The sequence below is a fragment of the Fringilla coelebs genome (genome assembly GCF_963513975.1).
Source record: "Fringilla coelebs genome assembly, chromosome: 15".
NCBI lineage: Eukaryota > Metazoa > Chordata > Aves > Passeriformes > Fringillidae > Fringilla > Fringilla coelebs.
The window spans coordinates 9303394-9328580 of record NC_140041.1 but is presented as its reverse complement, the minus strand read 5'-3'; positions in this window follow the sequence as shown (position 1 = coordinate 9328580).

The window sequence follows — 25187 nt, the reverse complement described above, 5'->3', positions numbered from 1 at the left end:
CGCAGAAAGAAAGGGGGAGGGAAATGGAAGCAGCTGCTAGGAAGTGAGAATAAAGGGAAATTGTCAAGATAATGGTGGTGGGATAGAGTGGCCAGATCAGAAACTAAAGGAAAATTATTCCAGTGTCTGAAATTGACCCATGTGAGGTGGGGTGGATTGGCCACTTCTGATACACCCAGCATCACTCCAGACCCAAACCAAAAGATGAGGTTTTTCCTGCACAGTTTGTTTTTTTTTATGATTGTTAGTGATTGTTTGTGACAAAGAATAAAATTATTGAAGAGATGAAGGGGCAAATGAGGCAGGAAAAAGAATATGGGATTAGGGAGATGCTGAATTTATAAATGTTCACACCAAAATTATTGAAAGAAAAAGTAGGAAAGAACTGAATCCTTTCTTTTAAAATCTGAAGTCACTAAGGCAGAGCTTTCTGTTACTGTATGCAGAACACTTCATTTCTAACTTGGAATATATTTTTGTTTATTTTGCAGACATCATTTCTTTCAGATCTTTACTGGTGACTTTCTCACTATGAACCAGGGTGAGCTTGTCATCATTGTGCTTTTCTGTACTTCAGACTGAAAAATGAAAGGAAAGTGAGGACATGTGAAAGCGGAAGAGAGGATTATATTCCTCTATCACTTATGACACCCCTCTATCCTTGATATTTCCCTCTTGCCAACAGGTTTGTCACTTTCCCCAGCTCCAGTGGATGCGGAAGAGCTTGAAAGAAGCAGAGCAGGGCTGCTCCTACCAACTTCTGAGCGCTTCCAAAGTGGCTATAAAGAAACCAGATTAAAGCAGCATTAAAAGCTGTGCTACAAATCCTACCATATTAAGCAATTCAATTCTAATGGCTGTTTTGGGCTAACTGAACAGAAGGGCTACCTTGGAGTTGAACTACATGTTTCAACAGTATGTTGTTCTGAAAAGTGTTGTATATGCGCCGACATCCGCTGCTGGCATGTGTACAGACTGGAGCTTGCCAGCTCCTCCTAATCTGGAAAGAGGAGACATGCAGTGTTAAATACATGTGTCATCACCAGTCATTCCCTCCCTCCCCCCAAATTTTATCATTTGGTTGTGCAACGCATTTGAACCAAGTCAGCCCATTTAGTTTAGATGAACTTAGGCCAAGTAACTGTACTGGAGCTGACTTCAGAGGCTCGAGAGGAACTGCTGGTGCAGCTCTTCCATGAGTAAATGCAAACACTGTGTTATGCTCCTTATTCTACTCCTTAGACAAAGGCCTTTTGGTGGAATTGCTGTTGGAAGGAGGGAGAGCCCCTGAGAAAACAAACTGCAGCTCATTGCATCATATGACTTTTGACTCCCATCATGTTAAACCTTATAGGCAAAACAGGGTCAGCTCTAAGCAGGGCTGACAAAGAGGACTCCAAGGAAATCCATGCTGCAAGGGGTGGTTTTGGTGACTCAGTAGGTGACATGGGTTTTTCTGAGTCAGGATTGAACCAGCGTTCCCTCATGACGTTAGTGCACCCGAGCTTAGGATGTGTTTTAGACTGACAGCCTGCTACTCATGCCAGTAAGGGTCCTGGGAGACTTTTGTACTCATACAGAGGGTGATTTCAGTCTCCTGGTTGAAGTCCAGCTGTATGAATTGTGTTTTCCCCCAGTATGCACTTTGTATGGTGTCAGTCATTGCCACCTTTAAGGCTGTGACCATGGTGCCTACCACTGACCATAAGGGCACGTGGAGCTGCACTTTGAACTCATCAGCTGGAAATGAACACCTGGCACCTACAGCATCAGCTGCACAGTATTTAGGAAGGGGTCTCAGACCTCCCTCCCTTCCCTCTGATGATGGCTGGAGCACCAGTGGTGAGTGAGCTCAGTGGTTTAAACAAGCTTGAGTGGTGTCCCCAGGGGCTGGACACGCTCCCTGGGGCTCTTGGGGTGACTGGAGCTGTCCTGCATGGCTCTGAACTGCACCACCAGCACTATGCTGTCAATGGGCTGTGCTCAGGAGACACCCACAGCTCTCCTCTGTTTTATTTAAATGGCTTTGCTGTTCTTTATGTAGCCCAATAAGTGGGCTGAAAAGAGAAGCCCTGAATACAGTCAGGAATACAGAGTGTATCTTGGTGGACCCTGCTCCAGACTTCAGCTCTTGAGACCTTCAGTTTTAGTCTGTATGTGAGCTATTTTTTTAATTCAGTCTATCCTGATGCAGAAGGATGCAGTAGCATCAGATGGTGCCTTTCTGAAGGCTATGGAGATGTGGAAGGTGTGCAGTTGCCATAGGCAGTTTGCTAACAAAGAGAAGCTGTGAAAAGTTTTGATGATTAGAGAAGAAAGCACAGAAGCAGAGACTTTAGAAGGACAAGAAGAAAAAGTATGTAAAAATGTGATCCCCCATTTTAATGGCTAAACATGAATTATGTTATGAGATGCTTTCATCTTAGTATAGGTTAGCATTCCCCAGCTTTTTATATTTGTATATAAATATTTTTTTCTTGAAGTAGTCAGCCTAATTGGAAGTAAGAGCCATTCTATGTCGTTTATTTTAATACTCTAATATATTTCCCCTAGTTAATCATTGCTATTTCTAAATATAAATTTCCTTTCCTTTTCTTTCAAGTTACTTAAAATGAAAGGGCCTGCTTTACTCTTTGACCTTCTCTAACAAGCAGACCCTTGAAATGCAGAATTTCCAGAAAGCAAGCTGTAGGAACAACAGATGGATTTAGTAAATTACAGCCTGCAGATGAATTGTATGAGGAGTCAGTTTGGGATGGAGGCTTAAAATACACAGAAATTTTCTGTGCTGTAGCTTTTTTCTTGCTGTCAAACACTGCCTGGTAAATGCATAACTTGTGTGATGTTGGCTTTCTGCACTGATTGATTTGTAAAAGCTATTCCATCCCAAATTACCAGCTCTTTGGGTCTCAGCCTACAACCCTACTCAGCCAGGAGACTCTGTCCTCTAGGTATGTTTCGGTATTTTGCATTTCTTTTATTTGCTAAAGCTATTCTGACAGACTACTTACCCTGATCAGCAGATCCTAAAACCTGTTTGTGGTTTCCCAGGGATTTCATAGACAAATTATTAGTGCATGTGTATTTGCAGGACAGGTGACTCCTAAATGATAAAAATGCAGTTTATAATCAAAGTGCCTAGCTTGTAACAATAATCTTGAGCTAGGCATTTGCTTATCTCCTAATGTGTTAATCCTTTTCAGGATTAACAACTCATTTTTCAAAAGCGTGGTCGTGGTTGTGCAGACCTTGTTGACATAACAGAATCTTTGTGAGCTCATGAGGTGCAGCAGTGTGCAAGGACTGCAGGAATGGATGGTCACCTCAGTAGGTTTCCTCGATGTGATTTAGCTCTTGCTCTGGGGTGTGAAGCTCCATAATGTATGTGATGCAGAGCAGAAGCAGTGAGTTGTCATTGTGATCAAACACAAAGCTTCTGTGGGGAAGAATAAATTATTTGCATGGGTGTGATGAATGCTTGAAGGGAATTTGATAAGTGGCACGTTGAGCACTGGGAAAATTTCTGAATATGATCCACGTTGTTCTTTGCAGTGTCAGAAACTTAACATGGGCTGTCATCCCTAGCTCTGGTTATTGCACAGTTTTATTAAAGGTCTTACAAAATGAATCTAAGACAGAATGGCCATCAATATGAGATCAGATAGGCTTAGGGGTTTTTGCATAAATAAGGATTTATTTCTATCTACTCCTGTACTCGTAGGATGGTCAATAATTTTCCTTTTACAACAATTTCCTGTGATATGTTTGAGAGTGCAGTCCTTGAAGTCACTCACATTTAAATCAGCCTGTGACAGACTTCAGTGAGTCTCTGCACTGGGGTTTTTGCATGTAGCCTATATTTTTCAGTATGGGACTCTCAGGAATCCTGTCTGCTTGAGCTAAAATGTAATTCCCTTTTGTAAGGAAAAGATGCATATGGTAATAACAATCTCATCAACACTTGGGAAGCTCATGCAAAATACCCTCAGTGCTGCTTTCTGCTTGGCCTCTGAAAGCAGATAATGGTATCAGGGGCTGTTCAGAACTGCCCTGCTTCCCCCACAAACCCACTGGGCACCCCTGGAGGTGCAGCCCAGCTCCCATCCCCAGGCATGCCCTGGCAAAGGGAATTGGTGGTGTGGGGTGGCTGTCCGTGCCCTCCCTCCTGGAACAGCAGCAGCACAGGGCTGGGTGGAAGGGAGGGAGCCTCTGCCCAGCCAGGCAGATCTGCCTCTGGGGAATCCTCCCAGATACCTGTGTCTGGAGTTGCAAATGCTCTGCTGGCAGAGCAGTCTCAGTGCCACAGCTCTTGGTGTGCTGGCAGCATCCACAGCCAGGCTGCAAACGCTGTGCTCACAGTTGGTAGTGGTGTTATAAGCCTGCAAAATTTCCCCACAGCTCACAGATCCAAGCAGGACTGCTTCCATCAGAAACAGTGACACAATGCAAACTTGAACAGTTCCAGTAGAACAGCAGCCCTCACCTGTCTCTATGAGCTTCTTGCAAAGCAAGACACTGTGAGTGAAGCTACAGTATTTTCTCCTTTTCAGGAGGTCTGTCCCACCAAAGCTCTGTGCCCTGTAGGTTTCATGGCACTCCTGGGGCTGCTTGGATGTGAAAGGGCTGCAGTGATGCCCAGTAACCCAAACAACTTTTCTGTGGCATGATTTGCTACCACTCTAGGGTTTGCATCTCCGTAACACAAGCTGTTGACACAGGATGTTGATGGGTTGCACAGTCCTTTTCTTGAGCTGTGTAACGGTTCAAGGGCTGAAATGTCCAGCTGGAGCTCTGCAGAGAGCTGCTCAGGGAGGCAGAATGTAATTATCTATGCTGGACTCTGGCCAGGCTTCCAAGGTTAACACCTTTCATCTCGACATCAAATCTTTAATGACCACATGTGGTAAAGACATTTGTTCAACATCTCATTTGGGAACGTGGCATTGTCACTGAGCCTCTGCTGTCTTGTGTTGGTTCAGTATTGGTTTAAAGGAAAATTGCTTTCAAAGTTCTTCATGGACAGCCACACATTTCCTCTGGAAATTCCTGTTTGAGTATAACCAGGACCCACTGGTTTGATTTTTCCTTCCTCCACATCATCTAGTCCTCTGTCCTCCTTACAAGCTAATAGAGAACGCTGTAATTACCCTTATTTTCAGGCTGCCAAATAAAGTAATTAGAGAAATAAGCATTATGATTTTGGAAAGGTACATCAGAGAATGGAGGGGAGTGATGAGAGCATGTTCTCACAGAGCCAATTAAAACACTGCTGAGGAGATTCTGTGCTTCTTCCTGGCAATCCAAGCAGACAAAAGAGATTCGCAGGGATTTACTCAAACAGAAGGATGGCAGAAACACTCCTTTCTGTTTCTGAGCATATGACATATGGAAATCCAGCTGGGGAAATAACTTATGGAGTGACTTCTTTGAGCAGTACCCACCACTAAGAAATGGTGGAATGATATGCAGCATCTTTTTTAAAGGTATTTGTTGTGATATCTGAGATGGCCTAGCTGAAGCAAAGAATCTTAAGTTGCATTTACTTGTTAATTAGTCTTGTTTAGACTTTGTAAAAGACTTTTATTTATGATCATTAAAAATATTAATTCATATTAATTAAATATTAATTTTCATGCTATTAATCTCTGTTTAACTGGAACTTTTGCTTAGAAAGAATTACAAATATCTAGGCTATGAGGGTTTGAGGCACATTGAGCAGAAGCACAAACAGAATATGTGCAAGGGGGTCAAGGAGATCTGGAACACCTCATACTATTCTGACTGCAAACTCTAGGCTTGCTGTAATTTTTAATAGCTTTGGAGAAATGCCTCTTCATCAGCAGCAATTTTAATTGCAGAATGAACAAGTGGATCCCAGTTTTTGCCACTCTTATAAATGAACTACACAATCTTCTCCACGTGCCAAGCTGGTGCATAAGGCTTCAGCCTAAGTCTTGGGTTTTTTCCTTGATTACACATCCATGAAGCTCTTCATACCCACTGCTCTTTAGCTACTTTGCAGTGAAGGGTTTTCTTTTCACATATTAGAAAAATGAAGCTTAGATATTGCTTGTACAAAGTTAGAGAGAAACTAAGAGTTTCTTAGCCTCTCTTTCAATATTGATATTGGATCACACCACTGTAAAGCAAGGAAAAGTCGAACGTACCCATTCCTAATGCCACAGGATTTCCTGAACTCAGTGTGAACCTTCCTGGGTTCTGTACAAGGCATTTTTGTTCACATGAAGTACTATTTGAAGTACAATAAAATTCTAACCTGTGAACTGAAGCAAGAATTTAACTTGAGCTAAATTCTCCCCTTCCAGAGGTCATTTTTTTTTCCCAGATTATTGACATATACATTTTTATCAGTAAAATTTGTGATCTTCAAAACAAATCAGTCCAGTTTGTGCCTGGCATCCGCCACACTGGAATGTGTGTCTGCTGTAGTGAGCTCATATGCTCACAGGTGTCAATGCTGTGCCATTTTGCTCTGCCCCTGTGGAACTGCTCCTCTGGACTCAGTCTGGGGTGGTGACATCCTTAGGGGCTGTAAAGCAGCAGGAGTTTGGTGCTTTCTTGTCTAGAGAGTGACTGTACACTGGGCAGTTTTCATAGAAGGAAAAGTTGTAAGCCACGACAGAGGTTTGGAGAAGTTTTGGCTGTTTTCCCTCGAGGTGTGTACATCCCAGGTAGCCAAAAAGAAGCTGCAGCAGCAGCTGTAAGCACTGTGTGCCTCACCTCTTGGTGTGCTGCTCCCCTGCTTAAAAGCAGCAAAAAGATTTCTGTGGTCTGAGAAGGTCTTGCTGTGGATGTCAGTACTGTTCTGTCTTGGTGCATTTTTAGCAATATGCCGTATTCTTTAAGAAAATATGAGCATGATGACTTTCCAGTATTGGATGTGTGACCCTGCCCCAGCAGGTGCTGAGCCTTGCTCCCAGCAGCCCCTGCCCAGGCCTGCACTGCTCCAGCATCCCAAATTTTATCCCCATCCATGTGAGAAGCTGTAGGGTCCTTGGCTTGCTCTCTATCTCCTTAAAAAATCACAGTAAAAACTCTGGTTTTCATTACTCCACAGAAAAGCTGGGGAAAAAGGTCTCTCTTGTCTGAACCAGATAGGAAGAGAATGCCTGAACATCTTTATCCATTTTGGGGCCCTTTTATGATCTCATGATTTTTTAAAAAATCAAACCTCTCTATTATTTCATTTTACGAGCAGTCTGACTAATGACTTTCGTAAACTTGTGTTGGCAGAACTAACAACTGCATAAATAAAATGAGTAATTGTTTTCATTCTTCAGTGGCAAGAGCAATTATAGTTTCAGTGTTCTGCCCCCAAATGGGGGCTGAATCCTCCAGTCATGGATTATTTATATTACCTGTCTCCCTGTTTACATTCTCCAGCCCACTGATGGCTCTATTCAGCATCCAGGCCCCTTCTTGTAAAATCTGGTTGCTTCAGATTTGAGTAATCCAGGTAACTGCTGCTTCTTCTGATTTCAAGCATGAAAAAAAAGTTATAATGAATTCTCATAGCTTGATTTGTTCATTTGGTGCTAAGTGGCTACTAATATATTAAGATATGCAATGTTAAGAAGTCTTCACATAATTTTCTGACATTTAAGGTTCAAGGGGAAAAAAACCCCATTGAATCACAGAATGTTTTGGGTGGGAAGGGACCATTAAAGATTGTTTTGTTCCAAACCCCAGCTATGGGCAGGGACACAGCAAACCTCAGGTCTCCCTCTTCACACAGCCAGTGAAAGAACCAGAAGCAGCTCAGTTGGAAAGGGTTAAAGAACAGAGTAATCTGTCTGTCCAATGTGCCTGTTGGACACGAGCTGTGGGACAGCTGCTCTGGGAATGGAGCTGGTGATACCCCGGGCAGGGCTGAAGGATGAGTCTCATTGTCTGGGATTTTGTTGTAGTGGTGCGGTTGGAAATCATACCAGGACGGAACAGCTCAGCAGGGATTCAAGGGCTCTCTCCTCCAAAGTCCACTTGTGGTCATGTACTCCCTGGAGCACAGGGAGTGTCCAACCCACGGGAGCAGTGGGAGCCATGTGTAGGATTGGAGTCATATTGCTGTAGGCACCTCCGTCCCTGAATCCTTATTGCTTTCTGTGCCACTTCACTGCAGCATGGAAAAGGCACAGAAATTATCTACTTTGGCTCTATCTCAGAGCTGAAATTGAGCCAAAAGCCCAAGAAAAGACAGCTTTGCTGGGTTCTGCAGTATTCTGGGCATGGATTGAAAGTTTGTCATGTTCCCTTGTCTTTCTAGTGGGAAGAAGTAAAACTGATGCCTTGAAAATCATTGAAGTCTAAATAGTGATTTTCTCATCTAATCCAAATTTCATAGCTTTATCCTGTTTCTGCTATTGCAAACTGCATTTCTGTGAATGACCCCCTGAAAACCCCAGTGCTCATTCCTAACCCCCTGATCTGCCCCTTGTCCACAAAGCAGCTGGAGCTGATAGCAAGTAATGAATGGAGAGGGGGGAAAAACAAATCAAAGTGAGAGTGGTAATGTTAACAGTCTACTTTGTACTTGGCAGATCTCAAAACACTTCCCAAAGTGAAGGTGCCTAATTTTAAGTCCTTCAGCCACCCAGTGTCCTTGTTAAGAGGAGGGAGTGGAAGCATTTTTTTGTGACAGAGCTATTAAATGTAGGATTTGTGTCTTGTAAAGTGGCAGTGTTGCTTTTGCAGGCTGATTAGAAATGGTGAATAGATTTGGGTCCCATGGCCCTTGGAATGAATGCAAAACTCACTCCACTCCAGTAGGAGATGGATAGGGAAAATTGTTCCTATTCCAGTGTCTTCCCCTGTGAGTGTCACAGTAATGTTGTCTTGAATTGCACAAACATTGTAGGCAGGTTTTGAATGTTCTGGAAGCAACCTTTAATGTTAGTGGGTAGTAAAGCGATACTAGAGGTGAGAATCTCCAAGAATTTAATTTTAAACAGTGTATCTGAAAGCAATGCAATTCTATTACAACATCACTCCTGCTTTGCATATATATATATTTCTCTTTTCCAGGGCTCTCAATATGATTTATGAGCAGCAATTAACTCAACCTTTTAACAGTGTGTGACAGGTGTTGCTGGGCCCATTTATGAACCAGGCAAGCCGAGGCACAGAGGTGTCAAGCATAGTTTGGCAGCAAGAGTATTGCAAAATGAAGACCAGAACCCAAGAATCCTGAATCACAGCCCCTATTCTATGAGCTCTCCATTTATTGCTAGGAGAGAAGATCATTAAAATCCACTGGGCTTGTCTGGCAGACTTTATAAACTTATGCATGCTTTTAAATGCACTGGGGGTTATCGTTATTAAATGATGAATGTAGGAGGGTTTTTACATAATGCTGAAGAAACACATTAAACCATGATGGAATGAGAATCAATACAGGTCATTAAAAATAAGCATTCTGCTGAAACGGATTTTGCCTGTCATTCAGCAATGTTTATATACTGAGCTCGCTTTATGCTGCTCTACCTATGTAACAGGAAATAAGTTTTTCAAATGTAAATGACAGGTGGCTTTTAGAATATTGTACTTTAGTGCTCACAGACCTTGGGCTGCCTTCCCCTGCGTAGCAGGACTGAGGCTCTGTGTCACAGCCTGCAGGGCTGGGGGAGGCATGGGCTCTCTGTGTTTTACAGAGATGTTCTGGGGTTTCAAATCCCTCCTGGAACAGTGACCTCGGTGCTCTCACTGGCACCCTCATAGGATGGTATAATGCTCCTGACTGGGGACAGCTGCTGGGGAAAAGGTGCTCCAGCAAGATAAAATTTGCCCCTCCTCAGCTGAGACCACAGCAGTGCACAGACCTTGCAGGGTCCCCTGTGGACTGTGCTCGTCCTCAAATGCTTCACCACTGAGGCACAGCTGGAATTAGAGATGGATATCTGCTTCCAATCATGGTCCTCAGACATCTGCAAAGTTCTAGAGCAATAGAAGAGGGACACTTTAGCTGAAACCTGGTTATAGCACGTGTTTTGCAATAGAAAAAGGGGGGTCTGAGCCTCTATTTTTCAGCTCTACGTGCAAAAGAAGAAGCAATTTACAACGTATCTTGCAGTTCCTACCTGCAAGTACATTCATATCAGTAATACAGTAAAAATTCCAGAAGTTTACCTTGCTAACTTGGGTGGGATAGAAACATGCAAAAACTTGATAAATGCAGCATGGGGATTTGCCATGTGCTTAACTCTTGGAAAGGGAAATGCTTTATTCACATCTGAAATTAACAGCTAAGTAGTAGTGGAAATAGGACCTTTTTTTGTGTTGTATGGAGTTTTCTGCTGTATGGTAGATGATTTAATCAGGGGAATTTTTTTTTTAATGTAAAAGAAAAGTAGAATACAGATGTGGGTAATTGAATATAGAAGATCCTGTTTCTGGTTTTAGTGTAAATGCATTTATTATTTGTAAACCTGACTCATTTGTAAAGTCGCACACCAAAAAGTGGACACACATTCAGAATTATCCACGCCCCTTATGAGTGTGAGCAGCCCTTCATGAGCTGGTGTCAAAATGTTCCCCAGTAATGGCCTGGGCTACCAATAGGTTTATTGCTGTCACTCAGTAAATATTCTATATGTTTATTTTCACATGCAACTGTATTAAACTCTGGGCAGTATTTCACCTTTTGCAGATAAGTACTAAGAGAGGATCAGGTAAGCAGTCAATATTGCTGAAAATAACCTCAAAAATGTAAAACCCATTCCCAAAATCTAAGCCAAAGGCCTAACCAGTGGCCTTCTAAGACCCTGTAACCCAATAAAAACGACTCAGCCCATGAGGCTGGATGGTGTGATGATACTTCTGTTGCTCTGGACTCTTGGTTCAAACCCCAAATCCTGTGAAATGGTAAGGCAATCTCTACCTATTGTTTGTTTGGTATGTTAGTTGTTTTTTTTCCTCTAGCTGAAGGTGCAAAGCAAAATAGGTCTGTGGTCCCACTCCCATTACAGACTGTGAGAGTTTGCTTACACTGAAGTCACTGACAAAACCCTCAATAGCTTTAATGGGGGCAAGAACAGGCTCACTGTGATTTAATCTAAAGTGTTCAGCTCAAGGCAGAAAGACGGGGGCTCTTTGAAAATGACAACTTGTGGGTTTTGGAGAGGTCATTAACATATTTGTCATGGGGGAAAGAGGGTAAATAAGGAACTTGAAAAGAAAGACAGATATTAATTACGCTTCAGACAACATTGTTGTGTGCTGATGACATGCTGCAGCTCTCCAGACGACTATAATTTGCAAGGGAACCCAACGAGTAGGAGACTTTACAACAAGCCAAGCAATTAGTTCTTCCTGAGTTGCAAGAGTGACATCATGTGTGCAAAACATGCCTTTGCCTTCAGCTAACAACACATACTCATTTATTCTTCCTGCAGGGTCACTGTTGGCTGTGAAGGCCATTAAATCATTCCTCTGATGGATGTGTTAACTTTCAGAGCCGAGTGAATAAGGGTCCCTGAAGTGCAGATAAAGGAACACGTGTCCCAAGCTCCAACTATCAACAAAAGCAACTCCAATATCTATTTTTGTGTGCTATAGCTGGCTTACAAAACTCTTGTATTCTTTTAAATACCTTAAATAATTCTCCAGGGTCTTGAAAATTTGTCTCTGTTGTAGGGTCTGACCTGATAAGTGAGTGGGTTTTCTTTGCTTGGCTTTGTTTGTTTTGTTTCTAGTTTTGGTGTGGGGTTATTTTTTTGTATGTCTGAAATTTGTCAAGACATTGTTGGACAAGCTGAGGCTTGCTTTTATGAGCTCTTTGTATATAGTTCTGAGGAAAAAAAATAAAGCAAGGATTTTATTTGACTAGGAAATTTAATAGAAATTAAATGCTTACCCAGCAATGTTAATATATATCTGAGTATAGATTTCCAGCAGTGTGTGCTTGGTTTTGTAAGTTGCATCACTTAGTGCTTTGCACTGCATGAGTTTATTGAAGAGACAATAAAGATCTATCTGATGCTCAATGAGGAGTAAATTATGGCATTGATCTGGAGAGACAATTACATTTATTCTTTAATCAGATACATAGTCCCACTGGAGCCACATACTACTTACCTGCAGTAAATTAAGCTCCTGCTTACGTGCTTTGTAGAATCAAAATCCAAAAAAACTAACTTGTGAAGATATTTCAGATCTTCTGTCTGTTAGAAGTGTGATGCAAATTGTCACGTAGGTTTTTTCCCCCACTCTGGATTAATGAAAACGAAGAATGAGATGTGAACAATCTTGACTTTAGAGATCCGCTCTAGTGTGTAAAAAGCTGTTTTATGTTTTGAAGAAAGCTGTTACTGCAAATGCAGAGAACATTTTACCACTACTTTTTTTTTTTCCTAAACGTAGCAGTGAGCAGACAGATTTGGCAGAGCAGATGCAGAACAGGGCCACAACCAGCTTGTCACAGAGCTGAGGAGCTTTGCACCAAGCAAGAGTGGGTTTCCCTGGCTGGGGGGAGGCTCTAGACAGGGCTCTGCACACCCTCATTGCCTTTCCCTGGCTGACAGTGCTTTCCCAGCCTTGGTGGCTTTCAGTACATCTTTATCTGCCCCAGATTTGCCTTTTCCCAACGAAGCAGAAGAGAAAGCTGCTCTTTCAGCAGCAGCCCAGCCAGGCCCATGACACCCCTGTGCTGCACTCTTCTGTGGCAGCCCAGGGCAGTGGCTTCAGTGCAGCAGGATACTTGGAGCTGACCACCCACCCCAAGCTTTCAGCAAATAAATAATCTATATGGTTCTTTTGTTTGTTTCCAGCTCACATGCTTATATTGTCCCCAGAAGCTTCTAAAATTAGAACCTGAGGAAAACAGAAACCTGTTCTCCAAAGCCAGCAGGATGTTTTAATAGGAACTGTTATTGCTATTATTAAGAACAGTAATAATCTTATGTTAACCAAAGGCAGGGATGAATCTTGCTGGACTGTGCCTGGATGTTTGCCATGTCTTTATATCCTTGCAAAGCTGTGGCAAAGAACTATCCCAGAGAAATGGTAAAGGTGATGATGGCTGTTCTGTAACAAGTAATACAGAAGGGAACTGTGCAGCCTTTTAGTGCCTGAGACACTGAAGTTTCCTGGTGGTTCTTCTATTTGTGGCAGCTCATCCAAGCAGAGAGAGGCAGATCATGTAGAGTACTCAGCTGAGTTTTCTGCAGTAAAGTTCCTGTTTTGGTCACAGCATTGTAGGCAGGCAGACATCTGAGAAGGTGACAGTAAAAGTGCCAAGCAGAGCTGAAAGGGAGGAAGAGAATTCTGACTACTGTGAAAAAACTCTGAACCCTGCTCCTCAGCTACAACTGCAGGGACTTTCCTCCCAACTGAACCCTGAGGATCCCTTCATATGAGCCTGCTCATTTAACTCCTTTATCTGTAGTTGCCAGCATGGCCACAGATGTGATAGGGGAAGCCACTGGTTTTGGTGGTGTGGTCAAAAGAAGAGTGAGGCATTTGTGCATGAACTTTTTTGGCTACAAGCTCTGCACAGCCTGAAGAATTGAACCTCCCACAGAGCCAGAGCCTGCCTGCTTTGTGGGCCATTCTGATTGAATTATTCCTCTGGCAATGCACCCCCTGAGCTAAACTTAAATAATATGAAGCTGGTGACAGGCTGGTTTAGGTTTTAAGTGCATGTTTTTGATTAATTTGCTGTATTTCAGGATAAAAAAAATGTGTTAACTTGGTCTTTATTAAATACTATACTGCTTTTCATGTGTTGTGGGTCTACAAAAATCATATGCCTATTTTGCTTACCTAATGTACATTTTCACATGTGGGAGAGGCAGAATTGGGATGCTCCACATTTAAATAAATACTTAGCAAAAGGGTGTAGGGGAAACTGAGCTTCTGTCAGGATTAGGACAAAGCTTTTAATATAATAAGAAAAAGAAGCACAAAATGCAACCATTAAAACCCATAAATGTTTGTGCTCTGTTCACTTGGCCATACTGACACGTGGCATATAGAAGAGGTGAAATTCTCTCTTCTGTAGCCACATATTCATATGTTCCTGTGTGCCCATGTTCATACTCACCAAGCTCCTACACAGCATGTAAGAGAGAACCTATTTAGTGGTTTTAATAAAACTACAGTTTCATAGCTCTAATAATCCACAGCTAGGAAAACACATGGTTTCTTCCTTCATCTTTAGATTTATTTGAGAGATTTTTGTTTTGTGGTTTTATTGGGTGACTTCTCCAATGAAGTGACTTAAAATAATTTCATTTCTTTGAAGACCGTAGTGGTTACCATAGAAATACGTTAGCTGCAAAACAAGGAATAATTAGTTTATGTGTTCCTTTGTGTCCCTTAATTTCTTCCATTCAGGATTTTTTAAGCATATAATTATAGGGATTATTCAGCTTGGTGATCTTTTTCCCCCTCTATAAATTCATTTAAAGACAAAACTCTGATGTCGGTAGAGCATAAATAATAATGATTATATGTGGTAATTAGTGCAACCCGTTTGTCCACATAGCAGAAACAATGTGTTTGCTGTCAGAGGCTGCAATGCTGACTGGTGGCCACTCTGAGCTTCCAGCGTGGCATCTCCAGTTATCTCCCTTGTGCCTTATGGCTGCTCAGCCAGGGACCCTTTAGAGTGAGAAATGGGACCCCTGAGAGCCCTGCAGGAATCTTCCTTGAGCTGTTCAAGTTCTGGGACGGGCTAAGTTTGGCAAGAGAGGCAGCAGCAGGCTCGGAAGTCTCTAAGGTTGGCTGACAATTGAGCAAGGACAGGAGTGTTGCGACACTGGGGCTGCTATTTAACACCTCTGCCCTGGCTGGATTTGCAGAGTAGGCAAAGTTCTGCCTCTGTGGAAGGGCTGAAACTTGTAGGACTTCTCCAACAGCACTTGTGACAGATCAGGCGTTTTGGAAAATGGCAGTTTTCCCGGGACACAGGGAAGGGTGCTGGAGCCCTTCAGCATACTTCAGAAGTTAATTCACTTTTCAACTATTGTTTCTTGGGAGAGATGCTCTTTCTGTAAAGCTCCAGGATGAATAAACAGGAATAAGAAAGAGTCTTATCCGACGCTTGTTCCCTTTCTCCAGTCCAGTCTGTCTGGAAACGTTCCATACGAGGGAAAAGCATCAGGAGCAGGTTTAGGCACAGCCTTTTGTGGCCCACAGCCTGCTGCTAGGGAGCCAGGATGCTGCTTATGGAGGGGGTAGCTGAGGCCCAATGCTCCTGGAATCCCAAACCATGTCCTAACTCTGAATTCTTCTTTGGACAAGAGAGGAACACTGCCACTACCTGTTCTGGTAAATATATTCCAATGGTTCTCCTGGATCAAGCCTTTAAGGAAAAACAACAGTCAGTGTCATGTGGCTTTCAAGGGCTCTGCTCCGAGCTAGATAAAAATCGTGGAATGATTTTTATTGGAAAGGACCTTAAAGCCCATCTCATCCCAGCCCCCTGACATGGGCAGGGACACCTTCCACCAGACCAGGCTGGTCTGAGCCCTGTCCAGCCCGTGCTTGAGCGCCTCCAGGGATGGGGCAACTGCAGTTTCTCTGGACAGGGCACTGATTTCGGTGATCCCATCATTCCCGGTGTCCCCAATTCCCAGTGTTGGTTTCCATCATTCCTGGTGTTCCCAATTCCCAGTGTTGGTTTCCATCATTCCCGGTGTCCCCAATTCCTGCTGTTTCCATCATTCCCAGTGTTCCCAATTCCCAGTATTTTCATAATTCCCGGTGTTTGTTTCCATCATTCCCGGTGCTCCCAATTCCCAGTGTTTGTTTCCATCATTCCTGGTGTTCCCAATTCCTGTTGTTTCAATCCATTCTTCCCGGTGTTTCCATCATTCCCAGTGTTCCCAATTCCCGCTGTTTCCATCCATCATTCCCGGTGTTTGTTTCCATCATTCCCGGTGTTTGTTTCCATCATTCCCAGTGCTCCCAATTCCCAGTGTTTCCATCATTCCTGGTGTTTGTTCCCATCATTCCCGGTGTTTGTTTCCATCATTCCCGCTGTTTGTTCCCATCCATCATTCCCAGTGTTTGTTCCCATCATTCCCGGTGTTTGTTTCCATCATTCCCGGTGTTTGTTCCCACCATTCCCGGTGTTTGTTCCCATCATTCCCGGTGTTTGTTTCCATCATTCCCGGTGTTTGTTTCCCTCATTCCCAGTGTTTCCATCCATCATTCCCTGTATTCCCTCCCTCCCTCCCTCTCGCGGTCGCTCCGGCGGGGCCGGGCCGCTCCCGGCGGCGCCCCCTGGCGGCCGCGGGCGGGCGGTGCCGCAGCCGCGCTCGGGGCGCTCCCGGCGCCGCTCCCGGCCCGGCCCCGCGGGTCGCGCTTCCCGCAGCACCGGCGGCCTGCCGGGCACGGCCCGGGCTCCAGCGCTGCTCAGAGTCACCACTAGCCTGGGATAAAACTCTTATTCCTGTTTATTCCTGCTTCGGATGCTGCTTTCAACGAGTTCAGATCTTGTACAAACCTAATTCTCACTTTAACATAATCTCTGATACTCAGGACACAACTTCCAGGGGTTTTTTAAAAATGTTTTCCACAGATGAACTGTCAGCTTTAGTTTATTGAAAAATAAAATTAATTTCCTAATGCAAGGATGACTTTTGGTAATAGAACATAATATCTGGAAATGGACACTCAGGATAGAGCATTCCACTTAACGCAATACCTGCACAATTAGGAGTTGCTTGCCTTAAGAATTATTCTGAGCAGTAACAAAAAAAGAGTAAGAAAAGTCTAGTTAATAACCTGGGCAAAACAATTATCCTTCTAAGAGTCTTTATTGAATCATGTATGCAAAGCAGAGGAGTTTTTCATAACAGATGTATTTAATCTTGATGCAATAATGGTTTTAACCCCACAGTGTCTCGCAATTCAGTCAGAGTTTAGACTAGTTCTGATGTGCTTGAATAGAGCCTCTGGGATCACAAACAAGACTCTGCTATTGTGGAAGCCCCTCAAAGTCTTGTTATTTTCCAGCACTAACCATAATAATGAATGCCTGGAAGATCATTTATATAATGGCTCAATGGTTAGTTTTCATAACTGCCTGCAACAGGCCTTTGGAAGCTCTCCCAGTGTTTATTGAAATAAATGTTGGGGTGAGACCACGGTGTTTGTGTCATGGATGTAAACTCTGGAACAAGGAGAACAACCCCATGGCATGCCCTGCTCTGGAGTTTCACCCTTCCAGGATGAGGGCAGCACCTGGCAGCTCTCCCTGCTCTGATTGCCATTCAGGCTGACACCGTTTGTGCTTGGCTCCTGCTGGCCCTGCTGGCCATGAAGTGGAGCACAACAAAAGCCCAGGTCTGTGGAGCTGCATCAAACAGAGATAGCAAGAAAAGACTCTCCTAAAAACGAGGGTGTTGATCTTTACCTCATTGCATCTCATGACGTGGTCAGATATAAGTAGACCACTGGATCTTACAGCTGGCAAAGTATTAGTGGGTCACCAAGACAATTTCCCTCCTTCACAAAGGATGATTCTCCTTGCTGAATATTTGCTAGTGCTTTATTGTGCTGGCTTTTGAATTCTCCAGTGAAGAAGTTTCTGCAAATTACCCTTTTACCCCCAAAGTACTTAATATTCTAATTTTCTTCTTTGATTTTTTTCCTTCATGTTGAGTCTAAATTTCTCTTTATTAAGTTTCCTGTAATTGCTCCCAGATATCCATCCTATCCCACCCCACCTGCTTTCCCCCCTCCATGTGAAGCAGGTACCTGTCAGATGTTTCTGGACCATTTCCTTTGGTCAAAGATATACATATGTAATTCCTCTAATCTTCCCTCTACCACCTGTTCCCTCAGGCTCTTCATTATTTTCCTAGCCCTGCTCTGAACAGCTTCCCATTTATAAATATTTTATGATGGGTTCTGAGTGGCTCATTCTGTCATTTCTCTCTCCCCTTCCCAAATCCACACAATGCATGGAGCCTGTGGTTTGGGTACAGACCTGGCTGATCCCACTCTCTTAGCTAAGGGAAGCTTCACAACCAGAGAGTTCCTTGTCTCAGGAGCAGGAGCATGGCACATCAAATGCCTCTTGCAGTGAAATATCTATCCAGAACAAAGCATTGATGGCAAGCATGACTGAAGAGGGAAGAGGACAGTTGTTTCTGATGACTCAAAAATCCTTTTCTGAGGACTTCTCTAGTGTCTGAGATCTTTCCTTGCCTGGTGTTTTTTACAAGCAGGAATGGTCATTGAGGCACAGTTGTAAGTTGTGTAGCTTGCTGTTTAAATCACTCTTTAGTCTCTGTCAATATTATCTGCTGAGTGCAGAGGACCAGAATCTGTGCTTGCAGTGTCCATCTCCTGTGCTCTGGGATTCCTGCTGCCATGGTATTTCTTGTGACAGTCATGGAATGCAATGCTGGGGGGGACTTCTTACCGTGACACATGGCAGCAGGACAAGGGGGAATGGCTTCAAATGAAATACAGTAAGTGGAGATTGGGTCTTAGGAGGAAATTCTTCTGTGTGAGGCTGGTGAGGCCCTGGCACTCATTGCCCAGAGAAGCTGTGGCTGCTTCACCCCAGGAAGTGATCAAGGCCAGGCTGGATGGGGTTTGGAGCAACCTGGTCTGGTGGAAGGTGTCCCTGCCCATGGCAGAGGGGTGGCATGGGATGGGCTTTGAGGTCCCTTCCAATGCAAACCATTCTGTGACTGTGATTTCTGACTGGGTGTGGTATATGAGCCTGTGTTGCTGTTCTAAGGACTTTTATATTTATCTAGAAGATAAGCAGTTAAAGTCTGCAAGTGGAGTTAGTTTTGGGTAAGAATATTTTGAGACTTGACTTAACCTCTTTGATACAACATTCAGATTTCATTCTGTAATGGACAAGTTTGGAGAAATATATGTTTAGGAATCTTTTGTATATACGTAAAACAAACCTCAAGTTCTAAACCACTAAGTATTAGTAGTGAAATACAATGACCACCAAGTATTTAATTTGTGAAATAGACCCCAAGAGAAATATATTCTGTGTGTTGTTAATTGAACATCTTTTAAAGAAGTTAATCTTTACAAGAACAAAAGAAAAAGCTTGAACAGTAAGTCTGCATGAAATAATTGTGTAAGTAAATACCCTCCCAGTTAAGGGAGGATAACCCCAGTGAGCCTCATGCACACAGTGTGTGTGAACAATAATTCAGACTGTGGCTGAAATGGGTGGCCACACCTTCCTTTGGGATACATCATCAGCATAACGTGTGGATTTGGCTCAGGGTTTATGATTACGATGTCTCGCTTCTGCTTGAAGTGCAGAATGTTCTGTTGGATGTTTACCTTTGCCCTGGCCAGTTCTGAGAAGAATTAGGGAAGGAAGGATAGGGGTGTGAGGCAGGAGCTCCTGGGACAGCAGTTGTTTTGCTCAAGGAGAGTCCGACTCTGCTGCTTGGTTGGCAATTATTGTTATGGATTTTTCTGCTGCTTAGTTTCTCCCGTCTCCTGGTGCTTGGAAAGGCTGATCTCAGAAATGACCTCTACAAGGAAAAAACCCTTGATGTCCCTGCCAATGCTCAGATATTATATTGGTGGAGGAGCTCAGAAGGTGGTGGGAGGGGGTAAGGGACAGCCAGAAAGTCAGTGGGAATGGGAGCAGGATGATGTAAGACCTGAGAGCTGTGCCAGTGCCTTTGTTGTTGTTGTTGTTGTTAGACAAAGATTGCAAAAGAAAATATGAGCCCAAGTGTGCCACGCAGATCATGCAGGGGAAAAGTGCTCCATCCTCCTCACACAAGCCAAGCCTGTTCCTAGAGAACTCATGAACTGGAAGTGAAAAGCAATCAAGGTGAATTCTTCCCTGTTCCCACCACAGATCTCTCTCAGCAGAGTGAAATTGCATCATCTCTGTGGACTTTCCGGGCAAGGTTTGCCACTAACTGTTGTTGAGGGTTTAAAAAATCTAGAAAATTGTATCATTGCAACATCCATGGATCTGAAGTTGCTTTGTGCTTGGTTTGGTGTTCACTTTGATCTGCCTGGAGAATCTAACCATAGTTAGCTGTTTAATAAGCAGGGAAAGGGCTTCTCGCATCCCCTGAACCACTACAGGAAAAACTGCCTTCATCATTCAGGTGAAAAACTCTTTAATCTGCTCTAAATTACTTCCCGTGTGGGAGCTCCACAGCCTCTCCAGTCAGCTGATTCCAGTGCTTTCCTCTCATTCAAAGGGTTTTCTTGATGTCTAACCTGAATCTTTCTTGCCAGAGTCTAAGTCCATCCTCCTCACTGAATTTTCTGTGGACGTGCCCAATAAAATACTTTCTTGCTTGGAAGTCTTTTAGAGACTGTGGTCATGTCACTCCCTTGAGCCCCATTCATTGAGCTCAGCACCCTCAGTTTTCTTTGACCTCTCTCATGGGCCATATGTTTGGGCTGTCTGATAATTTTTCTCTTTGGCTTTTGTATTCTGGACTCTCCATCTGTTCCAAATCTTTCTTGAAGCTGAATCCCCAAAATGGCTTGGTGGTGGCACAGCTGAGACCACAAGGACACGGATCACAGCTGTTGTATTTTGTTGTGTATCCTACAGGAAATAGTGCATATTCAATTTTTTTTTTTTTGGGAAACAAATCACAATTATTGACTCCTGTTTGGTGTTACCCTTTCACAGGGTATATCTGCAGGGGTGTATTTGTGCTTATTCATTTCATTTATACCTGTCCATATTCGACTTCATCCATCTTTACTTCTGTTGTAAGCATCACGTTTCTCTTCCTCTTGTTCTCTGATGTGTTTGCAAAGGCTTCCACATCCACCTTATCTGGAAACTGAGTTTCCTGAAGATCTTTGATGAACCAACATGATAATGAGGTGTTGATTGGTTCTCTAGCTATGCCTGGATACCCAGGTCCTGGGGAGTGGGGGTAGCCACTTTGACACCCATGCTGAAGAATCACTCAGATTTTATAACCCAAAAGTGGCCAAGTACCCCCAACAGTTTTGTCTAAATATGACCAAATCTGGGGCTTATTTTATGACTGAATTTTTTTGTTTTATAGACCATCCAGATGAGGAGTTGCTGACCCCCCAAGGGCTGAAACTTTACCTCCTCTGGGGACTGGGAGCAGCCTGAGAGCCTCATCAGATTTCCAGCTTGTACCAAGCAGTTTCTGTGTGGGTAGGAAGCACTGCGGTAAAGGGACCTGAAGATAAGAAGGGGCAGAAAACTTTCAAACAGAAAGTGTGAACCAAAGCTTGGTGAAGTCAATGGAAACTCTCTGACTGGCAGCACGTGGCCAAGTGGAGGGCTGTTAAAGAGGGGCACAGAAAGGAAGGCTGTACTGTTGTAGCAGAAATGTTGTTATGATAGGAGAGGAAAATACATTTCTGCAGTAACTTCCAGGGTTCTGGAAGGACAGCCTTCCCCAGGTTGCTTGGAAATGTTGAGAGAAAGCCATTTGGAGTTGAATAATTATGGTAACACAGGACTTGAAAGAGAGAAAGAGGAGGTGGAACACAATAAAACTAAAACAGAAATACAACAAAATTAGAGAAACTAAACCAAACTTCTGGCTTTCTGAAACTCCAGGTGGTGTGTGCTATCCTGCACCCTTTTAGGGTTTCTGTTTTGAAAATTTACTTTCTCCTGTCTGTGTACAGAGTACATCATGGTTTCCACAGAGAAATCTGATCATTGTTTTCAGCGCAGCAGCTCCGTGGGCAGCAGGGATGATGGAACCGCTGGGTGTCTTTGGGAGTCAGTGCCATGCACATTCCTTCCCATTGTCCTCTTTGCTTGCACATTTTGCTGCCATTCAATTAAAGGTGCTGTGTGATGAGGATGGTTGAATGCAGCATTTTCCCCAGACAGATAATTACTCTGCCTTTTGCCTTGTCCTTCTAATCACTACTGAAAGTGGTGCTGTTGGAGCCTTTTGTGAGCCTGCAAGTGTTCGTGTGTTTACATAAAGTCTGAGGGCAGAATTGTCTGTGCAGTAACGTTTTATCAGCAGCAGGTAGCAATTGCAGGAGAATAAGTCTCTGTCTGCTGCTTGGTTTGCAGAGCCTGCAGACTGCTCGTTACAATAATGAGAAATGCAAGTAAGCAGCGTCGCTCCTGCACTTGCAGCCCCACTTTCTATTGCTGTCATCAAAGGGTTCAGGAAAGTTTGCATTCAGAGTAATTTTTTTGCTAATGCACATATACATGTGCACATTTCTGTCTGGGAAATCTTGTGCTGTACGTAGCAGTTTATGGGTAAGGCGTGATCTGGGTTTGGGTGCTCGGTTCAGGTGAGAACTGGGATTGAGAGCAGAAAATCGATGTAACTCCAGATATCCCCAGAAAGAAATGTGTCTGGGAGAGGGATGGTGACCAGAAAGCAAAAAAAGTGAAGTTGTAGGACCCTGGAGCGTGAGGGTGGTGTGGATTTCAACCAAAAAGCTGGAATCATCCTGACACTCACAAAGCACTTGGGAGAGAATTGTAGATCCCACTTCCTACATGACTCTTGTTAATTTATGCCTTTCTTTTGTTTTGTTTGGGGAAGTGGAAGCTTTGTCCTGGCACTTAGAGGCTTGTAGTGTATTGAAGGGACAAAATTACTGCTCATAGCCTGGACTTCCAGCTACTGAAGAGTTAGTGTGGAAATCTGGTCATAAATCCCATGGTGATTTCCCAGTGTTGCATTTCGTGCAGCACTTTCAAGTTTACCAGCCACACATAGGCTGGATAAAATTGATGCTGGTAAAATTCACAAAATGTGTTACTATAGAGAATCCTGAAATGGCATCAAAAGGAGCCCCAGGAACGCACCAAGGTGTTATATGCAGCCTCTGTTGTGGCCAAAAATAAAACATTTACACAACCCAGACCTTGAAAGTGAAAAAAAAAAAGAGTCACAGAAATATTTGCTAGGAATGAGAAATTCATCAACTGAAAAATGACATTTGTAACGTGAGAGTAACCTTTTCCTTTTAAGAGCAAAGTTTTTTTAATTACTTGTGGCTTTATTTTTCTCTTTCTTCCTTTCTATTGTCCCTTTACCTTGGAATAAAATAAACTGGGGGATTGCCACAAAATCTGTGTAGCTTGTATAGCTCCTGTGAAGTTTGAAGAAAGACATAAAATGGAAGGTACCAAGCTGGCCTAGTCTGAGTGCCAACTTTCATTCTTAACAAACACTCAAAATTTGGATTTTGCACAAGATGAAACACACCTATGTGTTATATTGAAGGATCTGACCTTTCTACTTGTGTACCTGACTGTGTATTAGATTTTCTCCTACACTCAGAGGCTATTTTAGATGTCCAAGCAATACTGATCTTCCAGTGTACTGCTTTAAACCCCCAGGAAAGCTTCAGGAAGGGTAATTTTTTAAAAACTTAGACTACATTAATGATTTTACAATATTTCAGTTCACATGCCCTTTTTTGGTGTTCTCCAAGAAGATCCTTTTATTTTTCTTTCCCAAACCTACTGCTACACAGTTCTCCCTGGTTTTGGGCACCTGGGGGAGGTTTACTGGAGAATGAAATGAGAAATTCAGGAAAGCCTTCAGCCTGTTACTGAATTTCTGTTTCACATTCTGGTTTTACAGACAATTTTTACTATCAAAGTTGTATTTTAAGATTCTTTTTTACCAAGACCAAGAAAGAAACCATCAGTTTACAACTGAACTCTATTAACCATGAGGAGAAGAGAAAATTCTTGAAGCCACTGGATTTCTGTAAGAAAGCAAATTTAGTCAGTCATCAACTGGATTTTACTGAATTTGGTTATTTCACTTAATTAATTTTTCAAGTTTGATTGCAAAGAAATGTATGTCCTCTTTAGAATTGCTTAAGTATTGGGATGAATATTTAACACAGGATTGCCAGGGACGGGGATTTGAAACACAACATCATAGCCATTAGAAAATAATGCCTGGTCTCTTAAATACTTTTTAAAATATCCTTTGCTTCCTTGCCAGTAAAAGGGAAAAGAAACTTAATAAAAAAAGGAGCAAATTGCTGTTCTGTCTGCTAGCAGCAGTTGATTTCTGTGGACACTTGAATGGCTCTTCCAGCTGGGAAACGAGCGCATGGATCTCATCAAGCTCTGGATGGGTTCCTGTGGCTGAGCTGAATCTTGTGTGAGTGTGTGAGTTATCCCAGTCCTGCTGAGCCCCCAGGCCTTCACTCATTCCCACTGATGATGATGGAGTCTCTTTTTCTCCCCAAACATGTGTTCATTTTTTCTAAACTAGAAATAAAGCATTCTTTGGGTCAGAGGAGCATCCCTGCGGGTTCAGCCAGGCTCTGGGTGTTGGTACAAAGCCCACCTGTCCTCTGGGCAGACAAAGCCATGGGGACCAGCAGTGAGATGTGAAGTGTGCCAGTGAATTCTGCTCAGCATCTTCCACGGCGCAACTGCTTCCCTCAGGGGTTCAGAAGTTGTTTTTCTGCTAGAACGCCAAAGAAATATTTGAATTAAAGACAATTATTTCACTTTTATATGTTTGGTTGTCAGGTGCAGGTCAAAGCCAGGCCCAGAACCCACAGCTGCACTCCCAGCAGCGCTGGATGCTTTGGGATTGGCTGTAATTCATGGAAAGCACATTAAAAAAAATTATTGCTGAAGAGGAAAGAGAGAAATACAGAGCTGAGCACACTCAAACGATGAATTTTAAAAGTTTCCATTGTTTACTTATCTCATTAAGAATCTATCTCCATGCAGGCACACAAGCAGCAGGTACAAATATATCTTGATGTCTATCTTTGTTCCACTGTATGTTTGCCTGCAGCTCTCTATAGATAGAAACATAAACTGTGTGTATATCCTGCTGCCTTTTGAAACGTGCAGAACATTACCAACAGTTTCTTTTCTCTAGTTTGCTCAAATGCTTGTGGTTAGATATTCTGAAAGTATAGAATTTAAAAAAAAAAAGAAAAAGGCAAAAAAATTTTGGCACTTTGAAAATGAGCTGCTTTGTTAAAAATATGTTTTTAAATTTTTCTTTTATTTTTTATAAGCCAACAAACAATTTCATTTCTTGGCCTCTGCATGTTGTATTTGATAACACAAAATCAGATAATATTGGTGATGAATGAATTAATTCAGAGCTGGAGGCACTCGTGGCAATTGAGAGCTGGAATTTGAGTGATATGGGGTTTTCAGAGCAGGACTGTATTGTGTACTTGTTACCAGGAAAGTCTGGATTTAAGAAATAAAGCTCAGAGTATAGAGAGTTCTTTTTGTA